Consider the following 21,571-nt stretch of genomic DNA (forward strand, 5'->3'; position numbering starts at 1 on the left):
TGGTGGGACCTTTCTGGCGTGAGGACAGCATGACGGCGGTTCTCAACTACGTCAATAAAGCATATAGCATTAACAATGGACCGCGGTATATGTACAGCGCCTAAATTGCATCTTAACCGTTGTGTACAGCATAGCCGAGCTAACAGAATAAAGTGATGTTCATTCCAAATGTATAAAACACGAGAATAACTACATATGAAAAAGTGGACAACGAAGATCGTATATAATGGGGAATTTCCGTTATTGTTTTAACTACACTTTAAATATATAGCACACTGTGATATACAAATTAATTCCACATCCATACTTTCACTATGCAAGATAAGTTTGATTAAAGAGATGATGGTTCTGCTCTGCCGAAAGCGGAGTTCGTTAGAGAGAGATAGCAGGATTTTATTTAGTGGGCAGCCTGTTTTTGTGTTTGAATTTTAATCACAGCTCTATTATTGCACATTATGGTGTCGCCCTTTGAATCAACTTGTACAATTCAACATCCTATCCATGCTTAACAAATACACCCATTTGCCTACACGTCATCGGTGTTGTAGTAGCATTGTCGAATGTTTTTCTTTTTTGTCATGAGGGGGAGTCCAATTGGTTCGTGATTTTAATTGTTCTGCCCGATTTAAATGCAGTATGCTTTACGTTAGTGACAGCAGGAAACAAATGGGAACCGTGTTTTGCAAAAAGAAACGGCAGTAAACAGTTGCCTGTCAAGTTGAATTTATTGTGTTTCCGGACTGCAACCCGTGGTTAAACTCCCACAGATATTATTATTTTGTTCACTCTATCGATGACGTGTGAGCTGGCGACTAGAATTCGATCCCAGAAATAAGATATAGCCACTGATCTTCAGCAGACTGACTTTCTAGAGTTACCAAGAGGCACGTAGTATGAAGAACGCATGAATAAACGAATGAGTGTATATTATTACATTTACTGTATGTATGCATCAGTGCTTGCGTGAGCGTGTACATGTATATTATGTGCGTGACCAAGTATTCATTGTTTGAAAGATTTAGTAGTCGGGTGAGTGCATATTTGCATGAGCGTACTTTAAGTGCGTGAGCAAATGTGGTTGGAGGTGCATATTTGTGCAAGTGCTGCGATCGGAATCGGAGTCATTCGTGGAGTCGACTATTGGAGTCGAGTCCTTGAATCAGAGTCAGACATGGATTAATGAAGTCCGAATCAGTCGTGAATTCGTGAAGTCGGAACCAATGGTGGAGTAATTGAGTCAGAGCCAGTGGTAAAGATGTTGAGTCGTAGCAGTGGTGAAGTTGTTGAGTCGGAGCCACTGGTGAAGTAGTTGAGTCGGAGCCAGTGGTGACTTCGTCAAGTCGAAGTGAGTAGTGCAGTCGCTGAGACGGAACCAGTGGTGAAGTCGTTGAGTCGGAGCCACTGGTGAAGTCGTTGAGTCGGAGCCACTGGTGAAGTCGTTGAGTCGGAGCCACTGGTGAAGTCGTTGAGTCGGAGCCACTGGTGAAGTCGTTGAGTCAGAGCCACTGGTGAAGTCGTTGAGTCGGAGCCACTGGTGAAGTCGTTGAGTCGGAGCCACTGGTGAAGTAGTGGAGTCGTTGAGACGGAGCTGTCGTGGAGTCTTTGAGACGGAGTCTATCGTGGAGTCGTTGAGACGAAGCCAGTCGTTGAGTCGGAGCCAGTGGTGAAGTTGTTGAGACTGAGCCAGTCGTGGAGTCAGAGTCAGTGTAGGTGTCTTTGAAAAGGTAGCGACTAACGACATCGACTTCGATTCTGTATCATTTAAGATAAAGAAAACAAATAGCTATTCTTACAGTTCTTACTTCAGAAGAAGATCAGAGCAAGGAATATGAGTTTTTCCCCTACTCTTATAACCAACTCCCAACACGGAACCGGCCGGCCAATGACTAAACCTTGTTTGTTCTAGCCGGCAAATGACACCATCCACATCCACCTGCTCCTTCAAAGGAGCTGAGTTACTAGTTGATCCTCTTCTCGCACCCCGCAAGAAGTATACTCCCCTCGCAAGTAGGCTATCTCCTCGTGAAATTTGGACAGTAGCACGCTTTTGTTTACGTTTTTCTTTTTATTGTGTTATTTCTTTTAATTATTGTTTGTCCATTTTTGATTTTGTAATTCAATAAATTGTTATTCTTACTCCTGTAAGTCTCTAGTTAAACATTTACAAGTTTTTTAATGTTCTATGACCCATTGAGCCATAACGAAACGAATTCGTCCGTTGTGCAAATAACTATTAAGACGGACCTACAGTCTGTACCCATGTATAAGAAGTGGTCTGATTTAACCGGTCATTACAGTAGGCGAGTCCATTCAGCTTCGCCAAGGGGTGTTTGGGTTAGTATCTCGCTTGCCGTCGGAGCGATCGCATGTCATGCGTGCGGTAGAGCGGTATGTTTCTAATACAATTAAGCTGTACTACATTCCTTTACCGACCGCTCGCCCTTATCTCTACTCCGGAGCTCTCCCCACTACTCCTATTACTTCCCCTCTTTCGCGTCGCTGAGCTGTCAGGGCTAAATAATCGGTCTGTATGAAGTGTCTTAGTGTTGTCTTAGTGTGTTATTTACTATTACAATAGGTTTTCCATCACATACCGAGCTTCTATGAATGAGTGGGATAATTTTATGTACCGACAGCGCTGACCTATGCTGCATCGCATGTTAATGCGCCATATAGAGTTTTTACTACTTTGCTTTAGTCTGAACATATACACGAACGATTTTAATGAATTTTATTGTAGATATTAAACACATTTGTATTCATTTGTTTCCTTAATATATATTATTTTACATTTTGAGAACCGTTAACCAATGACTTCAGTGTATATTATTTGTCTGCGATCTGCTTTCTTCTACATTGCTGTGCTGACATTTTCTATATTTTCATCGGATTTACGCTTTAGAGAAACACGTTGCAGGATTCCTTTGATGTGAGGCCAGCATGGCTTCAAAACTCCACAACAAAATACAACACAGAACATCACATAACGGTATATAAAAATATATTCCTTAAGCAGATTTTGTAGTTCCCGCCGATTGCCAAAGAAGATGTTTTTATCTTTTTATTTTGTCATGTCAGGAAAAAAATTCCTAACAGTTAACGTTCACACTTACCAAGGTATGACAGAGCTCAAAATTGCTCAAATCTTCGCTAATTTTCACGAAACCTTGAAATATATGACTGCATCTTCTCACAGATAAAATGTATACTATAGTGTAATGTAAGCATTTAGTTATATAACAATAAGTATGAGGGGAGGGCGAGATGTAGGGAGTTGATTATTGCTCAGGATAGGGACGGATGGCTGGCTTATGTGAGGGCAGCAATGAACCTCCGGATTCTTTAAAAGCCGTAAGTAAGTAAGAAGTAAGAATTCTTTTTTACAAATTTCTGATTACAAATCTAGTAACTTTTTTTATAAAGTTGGCTCTCTGAAGTTACTATAAGAATGCAGCGGGGGAGAATTTTGGTAGGTATATGTCACATAGGCCTAAATATACATTTTACTTCCAATTTATTATTTTTCTTGATTCAACAGAATTTTTATGCCAAATATTAATCAATCTGGGTGAAATTTTTACTGCAAGTATTTGTGAGGTGGCTGGATATTGCTATGCATTTATTTTGTAAGAAATGCTAGTTGTCTATTTTTATTAATATATATATATATATATATATATATTCATGATTTATAGATTTAAAACTTAAAAAAAAAAAAAATTAAAGTGAATAAATGAGATATTACGTAAAATGAATATAGGTTTATAAAAATGTTTCTGTATGTTTTGTGAATGTAACCGCACGCATTGTTTTCTTCACCTGACATTAGGAACATTAAATCCAGACGTTTGTGATGGGCAGGGTACGTAGCACGATTGGGCGAATCCAGAAATGCATATAGAGTGTTAGTTGGAAGACCGGAGGGAAAAAGGCCTTTGGGGCGGCCGAGACGTAGATGGGAGGATAATATTAAAATGGTTTTGAGGGAGGTAGGATATGATGATAGAGACTGGATTAATCTTGCGCAGGATAGGGACCGATGGCGGCTTATGTGAGGGCGGCAATGAACATGAACCTGCGTGTTCCTTAAAAGCCATTTGTAAGTTGTAAGTAACCAAAAAAAAAAAAAAAAAGCTTAAAAATTGAGGTCTCCTAAAAATTTGGGTTTGAGAATATTTCTAAAAAGAATACAAAGAAATCAAAAGTCAGAAACATTTGGGAGTTCAAAATTTGGATTTTGTTAGTTCTTTACATAGTAAGCATGCTCTCAAAATTTGATTTTAAAAAAGGATTAGGAAAAACATTGTCATTTTAATGGAGTGTTCTCTTAACATTAACACGGGGAAATAAACGTATGGCATTAGTAACATTCAAAACAAAACAATAATTGAAGAGTGTGGCAAATAAAAATGGATGCCTCGACGATTAATGACAACTTAGTCGTGCAAAATTGTTCTTCAAACTCTATTAGCTTGTGTGTATGGTGTATTAGATTTGATGCTATAAATATTATTTTATTCCATACACGAAAGAAAATAAAATACATTATTACAAAAACAACCCTTGTCAAAATTGATATTTTTCAGGAGAAAAATAAAAACAAATAGAACAACACATGTCAGCTGTTTCCGTACAACTGGTGTTTATCCTTGTGGTTATTGCACCTGACATGTATTATTTTTGGAGTCTATAAACATTTGAAATAGTAGTAAATGTGTCCTTAACTCAATTTCATTAAAAGTGACTAGGGCTGTTTTGTAATAATGTCTTCAAATATATAATATGTACAATAGGGCCTATAATCTACAAAGTTTGCATTTCTCATAACGGGGAAAGATACAATAGTAATAATTTTATAATTAAAATCTTCCGTCATAATTCCTTTAATAAGCTATTTGTTTCCGTATGCTACTATCTTTTAACAAATTATCTTCATATGATTTATGTTCTTCGCTATGAAGGCAACGATGATTTTGAAACAAAATTATCTATTTCTCATCAAAAAAATCTATTTTGATGCGTCGTTGTTCCTGTGCAGTGTGATAGTATTTTTTACTCGAATCACATCAAAGCGAACATGAAAGCTTGGAGTTTTCAAACTTTCGCGTTAACGTCTAACGTTATTGTTAATGTAAATGTTTACATATATCATTGTGAATGGATCCGTTACGTAACCTAATCGCAAGCTTTTGTCTTTCCGTTGCATTTGCGTTTAATTTTCATTGTGAATGGCTTCTGAGAATTAATTTAATTCGTAAAGGGAATTATTAAAAAATTATATTAAAATATTTCCGAATGAAATAAACTGTAATTTTTTTTCAAGACGATAGGTGAATATGTTTATGTAGGCTGCTGAATACACAAAGATTTTATGCCATTGAAAGGCAATATGAACTCTCCCATAATGCATCTGGAGGTTACATTAATATCCCAATGATAATGATTTTTGTTGAGTTCATAGCGGCATCTTGTGATTCACGTTTCTATTCAAATCGAACAAGTGAACGAGATAGATATGTAGATTGGTGAAGGGAGGAGATTAAGAAACGGATGTAGTCTTATCCTCTGTACGCGCTTTTGTAAGAACTCATCTCTCTCACTCCCTCTCTCTCATTATTATGTCATTTCCCAGAGGGTATTATAATAAAGAGACCGAAAAATTGGTTGAGCGGTGAGGATTCTCATTTGTATTCCTGCGGCGCCTTCAACTCGTCCTTCCCTTCGAATAGAAGGAATAGCTCCTTCACGCAGATTGCAATCACTCCTAATGACTCCTGTCTCATAATTCTTCTACACTTGCAATAAATCCCTCTGTAAATTGTGTCGTATTAAATAAAATGAGGAAAATAAATGACTGCTCTTCGTTTTAAACACAGCTTCAAATAGCCGCGACTGATATTCGAATCGATCCAGCCACAGTTTTGTCGACTGACGTCTTCTCATCCTAGCATATTACGAGAGATTTCTGGTGAAAGAGCAGTTGTTGGGTAGATTTTATCGAAATACTTCGGTTTCTCCTTCATGGTCTTATTATTATCTCATCGTCTCTGAATAACTTCTGCAAGTGAAAACTAATGCTAAGTAAGGACTTACTTATCGTTCTATTATAGGCTACTATTGTCATAACTTGATGTATTTGAAGTAGGTATAAGCTAGAGATAAACAAAACCCTAGCTCATATAATGTAACAGATAAGTCGGTCTTATAGGCTTTGACGTTAACAACTTTTGTCAAGTTTACTATGCTGCCATCTAGTTGTTACATAAGGAGTCACGTCATAATTCCCATTTTAATTGCATTAGCGACTGTACTGCCATCTCGTGTTCGTTTACGGCGGACGGATGGCGATCCTAGCGATTGTTCTCTTCAAAGTGCTACCGATTTTAACACAGCGATGAGTTATCTGTTACATATATGATCTAGGACAAAACTAACTGTGGCTCTTGCTCGTTGTGTTCATTGCATTTGTCTTTCGAGTCTCGTCTCGTCTCGTAACTCTCGTGCGCTTCGAGTCTTGCTCATCATTCTCGAAATAGTAGGTCTATTTGGTCAGCGTGGAAAGACTTCGTAACTTTGAATAACCTACATCATTGAAATAAATAACATTAGAGATGAAGGATGAGTGGAACAGAGAAAAATTCTCTCCGGCACCGGGATTTGAAACCGGGTTTTCAGCTCTACCTGCTGACGCTCTATCCACTAAGCCACACCGGATTCCCATCCCGATGTCAGATTGAATCCTCTCAGTTTAAGTTCTACATCTTGAGTTCCCTCTAGTGGCGTACCCTCATGCACTGCGTCATAGATGTATGACAGTAGCACAATGTCCACACATGTGCAGAGGTGCACTCGTTATGAGTGACTAAGTGGCCGGGATCCGACGGAGTAAGCGCTGTCTTAAATCACTGAGTGATTATTTTTCGTATATCATATATTATTATGATGTACCGAAGTACATATGATATTGTGCCTCTGTTCGACATCCTATAGTTCTACTTTTTAAGTAGGAAAATTAGACACGCCCCTATATGGGCACTAAGAAATGGGTTTGCCATTTGAATTGGAATTGATTCTGTGTCTTGTAATGATACTTTTGTTAAAGGAAAACAGAATATTTTATTGATTAGGACATCCATATTGATTACTGATTTTAAATTAATGAACTCTTCTTTTTCTATTTGAGAACTGTGTCGTTTGTGAGACGGTACTGTCGAAACCCACTGTGGTACCAGAAGCGCATACTCAAGTCTCGGGGCGGGCAGAAAATGCAAGTATAGTACTGTATTCGTTGATGGATAACCAATAAGAATTTGTATTCATTTCACCTGCCACACCCACTACCCTTATTGGACTGAACTTTCAATTCTGTTCTGTCGAACTTAGGAAAGTCCACTGTATGTATTTTTTCCTTGCGTCTATGTTTAATTCCATGCAATAATTTAGGGAGGACTATAACAGCATAAAATCTCTACTGGATTTTTCGTTTCTATTTTATAGTCCTACTACTAGGCCTATAAGCACATATTTTTTAAACTGGTGTGTCCTTTAGTTATTTCTTTATCCTTATCATATTATGTTACCGGTATTTCGCACCCGAGGTACATAAAATGTACATTGTTCTAAAACTTGACTTTGAAATACTATTTTCTATCTGACTAGGTTCTTTCCATTAAAAGGCCGTCATTATTTTGGCCTTAGCAACAGATTTTGAAATTGTATTCTTTTCTAATTTGTTCAAATTTCAATACTGGATATGATGTTTTAGGGTTTAAAAAATATAAATATTAGCACAGTACATAATACAATATTGCAACAGTGTGTGACATAAAGGAGTTGCTAAGTAACTACATGTTAGGAAAAAGAGATTCCCGTTGTAGATGCTCATAGACGAATCTTAAGGGCGAGGTCGTGGATAGGATAAGGTGTACTCAGCCTCGTGACTATTTCTGACCACGGATCTTGATTAGCTGAAGATGTCATCCGGGAAGCGAGCGGTTCGAAACGTACAGTCATCCACCATGCAGACAAGTGATTACTTCCTGCCTGAGTATGGAGTGGGAGGAGATTTTCTGGCGATGCAGTGATAAATCCTGCTGTGTCGAAGCTGTTAGCAGAAAATAGATTGTTCTGTCAAGGAGTAAGAAAATGACAGCGCCAAATTACGTTTCTCTCAATTGTCTTCGGAAAAATGACTTGCATGACCTTCAGGGATCAGTTATGCTATTTCTATATCTTACTCCCTGCCGTCTATTTTTTATTATTTTTCCTCGCGTCCTGCAAGAATGGCAGACAAAAAACTAGCCCAACGAAGTTTGGGATTTCAATTTAAGCAGGAGAACAATGTGCGTGTCCGACTGAAATATTATTTTAGAACTTTCGTAGTTTTAGAAAATACCATTGGGTATATAGGTGTCTCCTTAGCGGACTCCTACTTCATTGTAATATAACTGAAACAACTTATTTATGCAGGGTTGTTTCCGATCTCTGATAACGAATTTGAATGGCATCATGTGCGTCAGGAGTCACACGACAGTTAACTGTGGCGCGAGGTGACAGACCAGTAGTGAGTGATCTCACAGTCAGAGTGCACGGCGACTCACAGCAGAAATTCCCAAGAAAATCGTGCCCTTTTGTGAGGGGTACATAACTACCCTTTCCGATGCCAAGTACAGTTGAGTGAAAATAAAAGAAACCTGCAATAAACGAGGTTTCGTTATTTCCAAGAAAGGAAGACTTAATAAGATTGTTAAAGCTCGAATGGAATTAATTTGTATCATCTCGTGGGGTGCGGCGACTTGTGACGGGGGATGGATTTGCTTGCTTTTTCCACTCTGGAATTAATCCCATTCGAGCTTTGCCAGTCTTATTAGGTACACACAAGATGTCTTTCTTTGAAATAATGAAACCATGTTTTATGCAGACTCCTATGATTTTCATGTAACTGTACTCGGCATCGGAAATGGTTGTTATGTACCCCTCCCAAAAAGGCTCGATTTTCTTGGGCATTGCAACTGTGATACACCGTGCACTCTGGTTATGAAAACACTCACTACCAGTCTGTCACCTCTCGCCGCAATTCAGCTGTCGGTGTGATTCCTGACGCACATGACGTCATTCAAATTCGTTATCAAAGATAGGAAACAGCCCTGTATATTTTCTAACGTATATAAAATAACAAGTAGATCTATGAGTAAATATTGTAAATAAGCATTGCTTCAAATATAAACGCTTTATATTGCTTATAAGTAGTCAGATATTAATTTATTTGTATTTTCAATTACCGAATAAATGGAATTGATTCACTTCTGTTATTTTATATACGTTAGAAAATACATAAATAACTTTTTTAAGCTACATTGCAAAGAGAGGGATGTTTGCTAAGAATACGCCTATATACCCAATGGTATTTTCTAAACTCTTAACGCTCTATAGGTTAAATTAATAGCCGAGTACATTAATTTCCCTCAAGTTCTGCATATAGGCCTACGACTTCAAAGATCAGGAAATGTCTAAAATATATTTTATTAGAGGTTCAATCTGTATCAATTAATTATGCTTAACCATAACTTCTTCAGAAGCTTCTGATCTTCATAATTTCACCGCATATTAGTTATTACGTAGAGAATTCAACAACATTCTGTGGGTCGATTTTGAATGAATCACCATTTGTACAGTGTTGCTAAGCGCTTAAAATTCATCAATACTTCCACTCATCATAATAAAATAACCCATAATTTTAGTCCGGTATAGGCTATTTTAAAATCAGCTTGATAGTTTGATGTATTCTACCTCGATTGGTCGAGGTCATCACATTTCACTTACGACTACACTTCAATTAGACAAACAGCGGGACTTCGCGTTATGGTGGCTTCATGGAAGTCGACACAGAACATTACAATAATAGCAAAACAAAACAAAAAGCGGAAAATAAATTCTCTCTGTAACATTACATTCATGATCAAAATGATTTCACCTAACATACATTCACGACCCTGACTTCAGTTTCTTGCCGAAATCAGCCGTGATAATGATTTTCATCGTCTTATTGTCGGTAAAATTATTGAACTTACTGCATAAAATCTGAATCGATAATATAATTTGTCAGATACTAAATCTGAAGCATTTCGGTATTAGCATTGGAAAGTTCGTGTTCTTTGATGAGATGAGCATTTTAGATTTCAAAATTTTATTATGAAATACGTTCTGCAATGCATCTATTTTTGTTCTCCATTTGAATAATTTAGTGCAGCGGTATACAGTTTCCTAGAATAGTCAGTATTCAACTGAATGGAAGCACTTAATTGGATAGGATTATCGTACTTTGAAATAGAGAAGGTGTGAGATAGAATTAATGCTGCAAAATTTCATTACATGATAAAGTGCTCACAACCACCAAAGAATAGAGTAATGGACTAAACATATTGAATATAAAGTTATGATGAAACTAGAAAATTACAGGTATATTATTACGATGTCATGCAGATCTAGAAGAAATGTCACCGGAAAGATGACTTGAGAAATTTGTGCTTTAGTCTCCAACTGGGAAGTCGGCCTCGTTGGCGTAGAAGGTATAGAGCTGGCCTTCTATGCCCAAGGTTGCAGATTCGATCCCGGGCTAGGTTGATGGCATTTAAGTGTGCTTAAAGAACATTGTTGTTTATAGTAATAATAATAATAATAGGTAATACCCAATTAAGTATTTCTGTCTTCGCTCACAAAATTAGTCAATGAAACGCCATTACTCTTGGGGAACATTCTTTCTTCTTTTCTTCCTGTTTATTACCCTTTGATTGTGTGTTCAATTCGGGCTGGGGTCGATTGATTTTTCAGGACTCAAAAATCTGGAGCGCAAGTCCTCCGGGAGAGACTTTAAGCCAGCCACCGGCGTGGCTCAGTCGTTAAGGCGCTTGCCTGCCGGTCTGAAGTTGCGCTCGGGCGCAGTTTCGATTCCCGCTTGGGCTGATTTCCTGGTTAGGTTTTTTCCGAGGTTTTCCCCAACCGTAAGGTGAATGCCAGGTAATCTATGGCGAATCCTCGGCCTCATCTCGCCAAATACCATCTCGTTAGCACCAATCCCATCAACGCTAAGTAACCTAGTAGTTGATACAGCGTCGTTAAATAACCAACTTTAAAGAGAGAGAGAGAGAGAGAGAGAGAGACTGACTTTAAGCCGTGTGTCCCGTGTCGGAGTTTTCCGGCAAATTAAAGATCTCCAAGCCCAAATTAGAGGCTCTGGACAAAATGTCTCCTTTCTGGCGTCCTAGTCATACATTAGTTGTATATTCTGTGGAGTTCGAGGCTATCAACTTACCACTTGTCTCTCTTCCCATGTTGAGAAAGGCGCAGTGGATTTGAGCAAGAATTTTGTTTACGCGAGATCAGCAAACTGATAATGAAATTATGAGAATGGTTCTGAGCTACTTCTGTTTAACTTCACAACTAGTTATTTTTATTAGGGAGAATGTTTAAGTTGGTAGTGCCTCTAGTAGTAATCGCACATGATTGCCTACCTTATTCTAGTCTACCTCTGTTCAATCCTTATATTTTTTGGCCCGTTGCAATCGTTTCTCTTTCATTGTTTCAATCAACTTTGCTTTCTTTAGAGGTATATAGCACTGAATCATCTCTATAGAGTTCGGATATAAATTGCTACTTCATTCTTCGCTGGAATTTTTTTTATCGTTTTCTTTGGTTTTCTTCGGTTTTCCAAAGTTATTCGTCGAGTTTCCCTATCTGTTCTTGGAGCTCTTACTTATTTTCGGCCACATTTTCCTTTCCTATCTGTTTCTAACTCGTTACGTTCTTGCGTGATTGAATTTTTTCATAATTTTTGCCACAATGTTAGGCGAATGTCTGGTAATCTCATGAATTAAGATTCGGGTTTATCTACAGTAATCTCATTAGAGGTTTTGATTTATCTAATGAAAATAAAAAATCGAGTAGGATTTAATTGACTACTGCAGGATTAAATATATATAATACAGTCACTACGCTAATCCGAAAATTTGGTTAATCCGAAAAAAATTATTTTAAGAAAAAACCAAATTTATTGTAATAGTACAAAGTAGTGAAAAGAAAAAAAATGTATAAATTCACTCAATTTCTTTTACTTTAAAAATTATGAAAATAGCACATTCAAGTGTGCTTACAACAATTATTAATGTTTTCTGTACATATTTTACACATCTGTTACGCTCATAAAATCAGTAATTTTCTGTTGTCGTAATGAAGTGAATCTGTTGGTTGTGGTTCTAGAAGTAGCAACAGGGTACTCCCACCATTGTCTCTCAGTGCTCGTGAATATCATGCATTGCATTAGAGGAAATGTATTTATTTCACCTGGTAGAGATAAGGCCATCAGGTCTTCTCTTCCTCTCTACCAGAGGATTACAACTACAATATTAATCAGAATAAGTCTTAGTCCCAATTAATTCGGATTAACGAGGCTCTACTGTATATATAAAGATTAGAAGAAATAAATTACTTTAATACAATAAAATATTAATTGACTTGCTAAAATACTAAACTGTCTTGGGAATGTATTATTGTACCACCTCATAATTATAAATATTCCGCTAGATGGCAGTAATGTGTTATGATCTGCTGTTCTCTTGTTACCAGTTGTGCCAACTATACGGTCCTCATTGAACTTTATGGACGATTACTAGTCAAGAAAACTGTTTCATTTTTATTAAAACAGTTGCATTCCACTTCAGTTATGAATATATATTAAATAACCCCTTATAGCCTACATGACTATCCATAATCTCATACACAAGAAGCTATAACATAACCTAAATAATATAAACGAGATAAAAGATAGAAAAGTCTTAATTAATGATGATGAAATAAACATAGAAAAGATAGAAAAGTTTTAATTAATGATGGTGAAATAAACATGAATCATTTTAAAAGGTACAATTATTGAAAATACAATGTTGGCAAACAAAGAAACAAATGCTAGGGAAATGATGAAAAACAATTGCCAGGGAGGTGATAAAAATTGTAGAATAAGCAGCCATTATTGGTTGAAACACGTCGTTCCGTACAGTTTTATTGGTTAAAATTTGTATGACGTTGTAAAAGTGTAATAGTCTCGGGAAATATCATTCCGCTGTTACAAATTCCACACGCTAGATAACCGCGCAGTTGTTACAGCGTCGTTAAATACCGGTAACCGATTAAAAAAAACATTGGGAAATACAATTCTCATTGAAGTAGAAGACATAGCTACCCCAAAAGAAAAATTGATATTGAAAAGAATATACGTGATTATAATATTTTGCTGAAAATAAGACTGGAGTTACAACGTCATATTCTTGTCATTTGTAATGACAGTGCCGGTACTATTATCTTTAAGTAAATTCCTACCGTAATTTGACTCACATCAGTTGAGTCCTGGTACGAGAAATTCCTCCTGAACTCTGACTTTTAACACACCGAAGACTGACGTCATCGTTGCCGGTGACTTGAATCTATCGTACTGAACGTCGGTGGGTGGGGTAACCATTGAAGTGGTTGGACTAAAAATATTAAGTCGACTCCCAATGGGAACTCCTTGAACGAGATGGTAAGATAAAGCCAAAAAAGGAGAAAAATTAGAGTGAAACATCGGATCTGATCGCAGACGGTAGATATAGAGAGACAAAGGAAAAAAGATACAAGAGGCTTGAAGTGAGGGAAACGTAAATAGAAAGGGATTTGTGAGTTAAATAAAGAAGGGAGGATAATGATAAAAGAGAGAAAAGGAGAGTGAAAGTCTGCTTCTAGAAGTCTCACACTCCGCAAAAAAGTGTGGAAGTAAAGTGGAGATGGAATTTTGTACTGTGGAATACTTCTTAAATGAACTTCATTTGCAGATCTTGCTGCACTGATATGGTTAATATAGAAAGTGTATATCGATATGACCATAAAGAATCCACAGAGTGTTAATCTTCTTTGCTTTTTCTTCACCTCATTTCTCGCGTTCTAAAGTATACCTCTACTAAGTTGAATATATGTAAAACAAATTGATAAATTTAGAATGAAAATTATACTAGTATGCGAGGAATCTGTAGTGTGAAAACCAACAATAATAATAATTAATAATAATAATAGGCCTATATTATATAACGACGTACAAAAGTAGAGCTTTAATACCGAGTGGTTCAAGTTAAATTACGAACGGAGGGAGTGATCTAAGACCCACGAGTTAATGAAGCTACAGTAGAGCATCGATTATCCGAATACCGATCAACCGAAACATCGGTTAACAGAAAGCGTTCCAGTTGGCAAATTTTAATTTGCGCGCACCTCATGTAGAAGTTTCGCTAGCTCTGTTAGCTAGATTTAGCGGCAAAAAAACGAGTCTCAGCTCTGAAGCAAAAAAAAAGAAAAGTTTGGACTTCTTTTCCTAAACTGTAGGCCTACATTAATGGCCGTTTTGAAATTGTTAAACTAGGCTAGTCAGTTTTCTGTGTTATTTGTAAGACGTGTGATACAAAATATATACTGTATGTAGGCCTACAGTTTCTTGTTTAATATCAGTGTTTCTTTGTTTCATACTGCTCCTATGACACCGGTACAATTTGTTTTCGTAAATGATCGGTTATCCAAAAAATCATTTATCCGAACATCCTCTGCCCCAATTGTTTCGGATAATCGATGTTCTACTGTTCTGTTGTACGAGTTGTATGCACTTTATCTATGCTGTTCGTTATTTGCCAAAAATTAGAAAAAAATAAATATATAAATTAAATTAGGCGTATTAAATCTGTTATATCAGTGAAGAATTTTATTCTTTATGATTCATGACGTCACCTGTATTGTTGCTGTGGTAATACTATTGTCATAAAATGCATCATAACACGTTGCTAAGTAAAATAACAGTACAAAAGTATCAAATAATGGCCTACTTTTGCAACGAAAGTAGATAAGTGTAATTGTATATAATTTTGAATATACCTTATATGGTTTTTAAGAATAAATATTGCTCTCTTTGCAGCTATAATAGCCAAATCTTTAAGAAGGTACCGGTATGTATTTAGTCCCGTGGCATTCCAAAATTGAGACAAATTTTGGTATTGTTATTTTGGCACCGACTATCAATCCGAATACAGTGATATCATTAAGGCCATATTTTTCTTTGTAATATGAAGTAGTGAGCTCGTGGATGATTGAGGTTGTAGCTGGCCTGGAAACTCAGGTCATTTTATAATTATTATTTTATTGGCGATTCTATTTCTCTTTTGTTTTCCGTTGTTATGGATATTCATTTATTCTTTCAATAAAGCCATTTTAGTACTGAGTTAAATTACTTAAAAATTCTTATTAATTAATTATGTACACACAATACTTAAACTAGTACAAGGTTAATCTTCTCCTCTTTCTTTTCCATACCCTACTTCTTCGAAGATAATTCTTTACTTTGTTCTGTTATTACGTTTTTGCATCGTTTTGTGGATTTCTGATGGTTTAGAGTCCAGGGGTGCTATTCATAGACATTTCGCTAGCCCGCGCTACGAGCGTGCTAAACTAGCCCCGGCTATCCACTGGTTACTTGTACAGGATTCATATCATATCATATCGCTAACACTGGTTTATGAATACGAAAAACATTAGTTAGCTTATCATCCACCGGAAGAATGTCTATGAATATGGCCCTAGAAGTATTTTCTTATCACTTCTTATTGCTTTCAGAATTAGAAATTCTAGCAGAATAAAAATAGCTGTAAAACAGAATGCAGAATAGGAAGCTACAAAATTCGCATGTTTAAAAAGGAAGATATAAAAACATTTATCAACAGAAATTTAAGAAATAACTTGATAGCCATCGACTAACGTAAATTTAAATGAAGAATAGAATATATTAAACGTGTAATAATTCAGATAACTGAGGTCTTTGGTAAACGAAAGAAAAGTTATAACTCTAAGAGGATTATGTATACGGAATGAGGAAATAGAAACATATTCGACAGAGAGAGAAAGAGAGAGAGAGAGAGAGAGAGAGAGAGAGGAAAGGGAGATATTAAGACTGATATATTGTAGAGAAAAATTTAAGACTGGAAATTGAATAGCTACTTGAAAAGGATTGTAAAGAAAGGAAATGAAAAGATACCATATATCTAGGATAAGTATGTAATTGACTCAGAATATGGTGTTTATAGACGTTAGGATACAGTTAATAAATTTTTAAAAGAACTGAATGAAGGAGATTACAAATTGAGATTGCAGCTAATAACTAACTCTGGGCTACATAAATAGAATATCTAAAAAAAATATCCAGACCAATAAAGAAAAGGAGTGACTTAATTTTATTTTTATGGATATATAGACAAGAACCGCCGCCTTTGCTCTGTGATTCCCATCCAAGCGGTCCGTGGTTCGATTCCCGGCGTTGGCAATGCAAGAGATTTATCATCCGTCCACGGAACTGGGTGTTTGTCCCTTGTCATGTGCTGTCCTGTGCCGTGCTGACCACAACAAGAGACTCGTAATGTGTGTGTGTCAAAACATATAGTCTCCCCTACACCGCATTGTATTTTGAGTCTGTATGAAATGAGGTAAAACATGGCAATGAAAGAAGGAAAGTAGACTAGAGTTGTAATGGATAGCTGGAAACTGTAGTTGAAGAAGTGATGTTATATTGGCGCTTGCATACAATTAATATAACATGCATTTGTCTAATTCAAGATATAAAGTTCAAATGAGTGAAGGAAGGTTATGGCTTGTTTATCGCCTGAAGTCAGTGTTCCAAACAGTTATTTCATCTGGAGAAATAAATAATTTCAATTGTGGAGACACTTTCTATTTTGGAAAGTACTTCAGAAGCTCTCAAAAACAGATGAAGTGTTGTACTATAAATGTATGCCAATATGAAAGAGATTTTAAAAGCAAAAAATATTTTCTAATGCGGTAACATTTTTTTAGTGTTTTGAACATCCAAACTATCTCATTCAGTTAACAGTACGTTTTGATATAGGATATTAACCAAGTAAATAATAAATTTTTAAAATTGAGAGGTTTTATCGCTTATAAAGCCCATAATGCCGATGTCCACTTTTTTAAAGATGATGTGATAACCCTATATACAGCTTTCATTATCAGCGAATATAGATAGGTAAGACTGGAGTTGTAGTAGCCGGACATAACGAGTTCAACAGAGTGGAAAGGGTGATTTTTTTTTCTGTGCTATCCTCCTGACAGTAATACTTCACTAACATGTAATTGTCTCACTGTTGCCATACTGTTTTTGTAGTGCTGTTTACATACAGGACTTTCATTTCAAAACGTTTCGATCTAAATAGATATTTCAATTTAATTAAATTTAAATAAAAATCAAGTCAATTTAGATATTTTTAATTACATTTTAGGTTTCCTCCCCTCCCCAACTCTCTCTTTGAATTTTGAAATGGAACCCCTGTGCTTTGATACTTAAATTTGAAGAGTATTAACTTATTATTCATTTGTTTCACATATTTTGTTTCAATCTTCGCCTTACAACCTGGATTGTTGTTATTGTAAGTTGTTTGTAGCATGAAGACTTATTTTGTGTAATTAAATGTTCACATTGTGCTTCATTGTTGCCTAGACAGTAACACAGCCTATTTCGGAACTTCTCTACATAACATTGTCATAGTATCAAAACCATACGTAAGTAACGTAAATCCAAACTTCAGCTTCTATTATCTTCTTTCCCGTTCAAAATTTTTAAAGAATAGGTTTATAATACATAACTATAATAAGCCTATTCCTTAATATTAGTTTGTGTTACTGCCTGGAATAACCTGTAATCAACAATAATCTTTGTAGTTTTATTTTCCTCAGCTCTATTCAGAATGATAATAATTCAGGTTGCCAAGCGACGGTAGAAAACAAAAATGTGATAACAAATTATTGAGATGTAGAAACAATTGAATGCTCTTCCCAATTTAAGTATCATTTTTAATTTAAAAGGGGATGAGGGGCGAAACCTAAAATGCAATTGACATTAGTTTTAAACTTCCCCTTCAATATCTGAATTTACGTGATTTTGGTTAGGTAAATTAAATTTAATTGAAATAAATAGTCGTTTTGAAATGAAAGCCCGGTATAGGATTTCCAAAAATGATCTCTTACTTTCCTCCATATGATTGTAACTGATATTTAAACTATCTGTATATTAAAAATTTGTCTAACCAAAAATATGGATTACCCAACAAATTTAATTTATACAGATTTTAAAGTATTAACTATTGAAGAAATTTATAAATATAGTTTACTAACTTACTACCACAGAAATCAAATAAAACATAAATCTAATCGACATGAATATCGTACTCGAAGACAAAAGTCTACTTTTCCATTAATTGAGCCTAAATGTCATACAAGTGCAGCACTTACACATAATGCTAGTTTCGGCGCAAGATTTTATAATACAATTACAAACCATTTTCCAAATTTGAACTATTTTAAAATTGGAGCTTTTAAAAAAGAAATTAATAAAATTATTCATGATAGGCCTATATAACATTAACAAATATGTGAATTTTTCAATTTTTTATTTCTGTCGACTATATTAATATTTTTATTGAATATCACTGGTTTCTGTCTATCTGATTGTCAATTTATATTAAATTTATTTTTTCTCTCTTTTCTCCTTTTTTTTTTTTTTTTTTTTTTTTTTGCTCTTGTGTGTTATTCATTGGTTTGAATTACGTTACTTACTGTAATTAGTAAACTGTCTTTGTAAATTTTATGATATATTATTGGCTAAGACCACACCGTACACGAGCCTGGCTCTTACGTTAGTGGCTAGGAACATTTTTGTTTTATAATTATAATTTGTACTAGCTAAATAAATGCCCTATATCTTGGTGAAAATCATAACCCAGTAAATAAAGTCAGTTTTGTTCGCCGGATACAATGGAGAACGGTGTTAAGAGGAGCAAGTGAAGGAAGCGATCCAGCTTTAAGGTGATCTGCCTGTATCTGGCAGCCGGGTACTGGAATTGATGCGACTTTTATGCCGGATATAAGGATAACTGCAATGGATATGTGTGCAACACGCCTAGGAATAGAATCCTTATCAGAGGCTCGAGTCTGCAGCCTCCTTCTGGCGAGCACATGCTGTGATAATGCGGCGAGATACAAACGGGAAATCAGCTTCGAAATTTACTGCACGACCGCGTCTTCGTCAACCTTCCAGAAATTGCCTTGAGTACTAAAAGAAGCAATGTATTACATGCGCTTCTTTTCTCATTTCTTAGGCATAGGTTACATAAAATTTATGAAGTATGAATGAGGAATGGTGACATCGGGAATATTGCATTTATAGAGATATAATAATAATAATAATAATAATAATAATAATAATAATAATAATAATCGCCAGTGGTCTACTGTGACATGCTGGAGGCTACACTTGTGGATTCGAATCCCGTATAGGGTATGTATGTTTATTGTCCATGTAATGTTCTGTGTTGCCTCAAATGGGGATTTAGAGTCGTGATGACTCTATGTCTCGGAAGTCTTACTAAAGTATTAGAGGAGGTCCGTTCCAAATCATATTAAGTCAATTGGTGTAATTTTTTTCGGGAGAGAAGAAAACCTGTTTATGTGCCAAATAAGTGAGGTAAATTAAAATATTAAAATTATTAATTGCATATATACATACTATATACGGGATTCGAAGCCACAAGTGTAGCCTCCAGCATGGCACAGTAGATCACTGGCGATTATTATTATTATTATCATTATTATTAATATTAATAATAATAATATTATTATTATTATTATTATTATTATTATTATTTAATACAGTTACACCCAAGCAGACTTCACAGCATGATAGAGCATTTTTTTTTCAATTCATTTTTAATTTTCAGAGAAGTCTATATTGCATCTTAAAAGTATTTATTTCAGTCACTGACTTCACAGCATATGTTTAAGGTGCTACACCTTTACATTACACATTTGAAAGACGTATGAACGTTTTCGTTGGTCTACGCCAACATCATCAGATACGAAGTACATTTCAGCAATATCAGTGCTCTCTACATAATATCTACAAATACAAAACCTACGAGTATTTAGTGGCATGCAAAATGAGACATATTAAAAACCAACATTGCTGGGATACACATTGACATTCAATATGACTGCCTTGATTGTCACTTACTTAAAATACACGTGTAAATTACAAAAAATATTGATTTACATATATATATATATATATATATATATATATATATATATATAAATGCAAGTCTTCACATATGAGATAATAAAATGACATGATTTAAAAGTGATAAAAATAATAAAATATAAAACTAAGATAAAAAGTATTATGAATGTGAAGAGTTGCAAGATTACAGTAATTACATTTATTATATTCCTATTTCTGTTTCATAATAATATATATATTTCCACCATTCAGCAACGTATGTATCATGGTTTGTGTCACGTAATTATTTGAATATTTTTCAAGTTTATATGGTTTTATTATAAATGCCAATGTATTATACGTTGGGTTGTTTGATGTTGATTAATGATGTATATTTGATTTGTCGATAATGCTGTTCGTCCAATATGGCGATGTATTGTCGATATCCAATACTGTAATTGTAATGAACATGTGGTATGGCGCAAGTCAAGTATCAGAATTAATCAGTGCAGACGTGCCTTCTTAGATGTTGATTATGTGGTGGTTGTGTGAGGACTGTCTTTGAATTTGTAGATATTATGTAGAGAGCACTGATATTGCTGAAATGTACTTCGTATCTGATGATGTTGGCGTAGACCAACGAAAACGTTCATACGTCTTTTAAATATGTAATGTAAAGGTGTAGCACCTTAAACATATGCTGTGAAATCAATGACTGAAATAAATACTTTTAAGATATGATAGAGCATGTTCAGAAATATACAAAATCATATAAAACTCAATTTCGTCCGTGAGTGGACTTAATATGGTTTGGAATGGATCTCCTCTTATACTTTAGTGGGACTTCCGAGACATAGAGCCATCACGACTCTAAATCCCCATTTGAGACAACACAGAACATTACATGAAAAAATCTTTACATGTACTTAAACAAATATTCTTCAACGGCTGTAAGTGCTATAGAAAGAAAGAGAGACATAATTTCCACGTGACTGAATACTGCATACTTAAAGGAATATGTACTAGTACGTACATATGCAACGGTTGACATATGAAAAAAAAAATAACAAAGCAAACTAATTACGTTCTGTTTGTTTTTGAGTGGGACGCACTAGCGGAAATAAAATGCCATACATTGCGACTTATTACCTTCGGAAATCAGCTTAAACTCGTACAAGCTTGAACCCTAATTAGAGAATAAAATATATCGAGCGGTCCTCTGTAACCTACCTTAATGCATATTATCGAACTTGTGTCTTGTCTTCGCTATTTATTACTGACGGCTAATTTAGTTTAAGGAAGGAGAATTAATTAAGCAGGACTACTTCGGTTACACAAAAAGTCTTTCAAGGCGAGAGAGAAGTTTAAAAGTGCACCAAAAAGAAGCAGCCTTGCGAGGACACAAACAAAAATTCTTATCTTGTGGGCATGCCTCATTACTCATCTGAA

This window comes from Periplaneta americana, chromosome 9 (genome assembly GCF_040183065.1).
Source record: "Periplaneta americana isolate PAMFEO1 chromosome 9, P.americana_PAMFEO1_priV1, whole genome shotgun sequence".
In the NCBI taxonomy this organism is placed as follows: domain Eukaryota; kingdom Metazoa; phylum Arthropoda; class Insecta; order Blattodea; family Blattidae; genus Periplaneta; species Periplaneta americana.